Source organism: Natator depressus, chromosome 5 (assembly GCF_965152275.1).
Source record: "Natator depressus isolate rNatDep1 chromosome 5, rNatDep2.hap1, whole genome shotgun sequence".
In the NCBI taxonomy this organism is placed as follows: domain Eukaryota; kingdom Metazoa; phylum Chordata; order Testudines; family Cheloniidae; genus Natator; species Natator depressus.
Window position 1 is genome coordinate 13,449,832 of NC_134238.1, and position 2,159 is coordinate 13,451,990.

Genomic DNA, 2,159 nt, shown 5'->3' on the forward strand with positions numbered 1-2,159 from the left:
TGTTGGCAATTAGAACATACTAATAAAGACAGAGCACAGCCGCTTCCTTTTCACAAGAAATTCCAAGAGTTTTATTGGTAGACAATAGTTGCCTTGGTAATGAGCCATTTGAATATAAACAGAAGGGGGCTCCGGGCTGGGGCAGCAGATTGGGGTGCAGGAGAGGGTACGGGGTCTGGGAGGAAGTTTGGGTGCAGGAAGGGGTTCTGACCTGGGGCAGAGAGTTGGGGTGCGGGAGGGGGTGTGAGGTGCAGGCTCTGGCCGGGAGGCACTTACCACAGACGGCTCCCAGCGGGCAGCGCAGCATGGCTCAGGCGGCCTGCCTGCCCTGGCCCCACGCCAGAAGTGGCTGGCTGCTGTATGTCTCTGCATGCCCCTGGCAGGGAGGAGGCAGCTCCGCACACTGCTCCCACCCCCAGGACCATCCTCACAGCTTCCATTAGCTGGGAGCTGCAGGGGCGGTGCTTGTGGACCTGGGCAGCACATGGAGACCCTGCTGCCCCTCTCCCCCCAAGGGGCGCGCAAAGATGTGCCAGCAGCCAGCCACTTCCAGGAGCAGCATGGGGCCAGGGAAGGCAAGCAGCCTGCCTGAAACCTGCTGCACCACCAGCCGGGAGCCGCCTGTGATAAGCGCCTCCTGGCCAGAGCCTACACCTCACACCCCCTCAAAAAACAGCTGCCCGCAAGGGGGCAGCCAAAGAGCCGCATGTGACTCCGGAGCCACAGGTCGCCAATCCCTGGTGTACAGAGTACACTGATAAAGTTTGCAGATGATACCAAGCTGGGAGGTGTTGCAAGTCCTTTGGAGGATAGGATTAAAATTCAAAATGATCTGGACAAACTGCAGAAATGGTCTGAAGTAAATAGGATGAAATTCAATAAGGACAAATGCAAAGTACTCCACTTCGGAAGGAACAATCAGTTGCACATACACAAAATAGGAAATGACTGCCTAGGAAGGAGTACTGTAGAAAGGTATCTGGGGGGGTCATAGTGGACCACAAGCTAAATATGAGTCAACAGCGTACCACTGTTGCAAAAAAAGCAAACATTCTGGGATGTATTAAGAGGAGTGTTGAAAGCAAGACACGAGAAGTAATTCTTCTGCTGTACTCTGCGCTGATTAGGCCTTAACTTGGAGTATTGTGTCCAGTTTTGGGCACCACATTTCAGGAAAGATGTGATCAAACTGGAGAAATTCCAGAGAAGAGCCACAAAAATTATTAGAGGTCTAGAAAACATGACCTATGAGGGAAGACTGAAAAAATTGGGTATGTTTAGTCTGGAAAAGAGAAGACTGAGAGGGGACATAACAGTTTTCAAGTATATAAAAGGTTGCTACAAGGAGGAGGGAGAAGAATTGGTCTTCGTAACCTCTGAGGCTAGGACAAGAAGCAATGGGCTTAAATTGCAGCAAGGGAAGTTTAGGTTGGACATTAGGAAAAACTGCCTGTCAGGGTGGTTAAGCACTGGAACAAATTGCCTAGAGAGGTTGTGGAATCTCCATCATTGGAAATTTTTAAGAGCAGGTTAGACAAACACCTGTCAGGGATGGTCTAGATAATACTTAGTCCTGCCTTGAGTGCAGGGGTCTGGACTAGATGACCTCCCAATGTCCCTTCCAGTCCTATGATTCTATGAAAAGCCACAATTAGATAGGGAGTTCCAACCCATGGAGTTCCCCTTCCACAGGTTCTCCATGTGAGACTAGGGAGCATGGCCTGCATATCTTAGCACAGCCAGCCCCCTCCCCCCATATATAACCCAATCAGTTCTTAGCCACAAGGTACCCACCCCAATGCATGTTACTTCTGCCGCTGACCCCCGAGGAGAGCTTATGGCTAATATGGCCACAGAATAATGCTGCCTTTGTAGCCTTCACATGTACCCATTTAGGGGCCCAGAGCCTAATGGAGTAACTACCCAGAGTCCAAGTTAAGTCACAACAGAAGGGGATGCCACCACAGGAAGAGGAGGATGAGGGTGAAGATGAAAGGATTATGTGATTGCCAGAGATGCTACAGCACGTCTTCAGAGGTGGACCTATTGACTATGTTTTTAAAAAATAATCTGTCCAGGACCATAGAAACAAGTTTTGCACAGATTTAATGACAGTGAAGATTTGGCAAACAGGACTCTGGTCACAGGGGATTGCATGA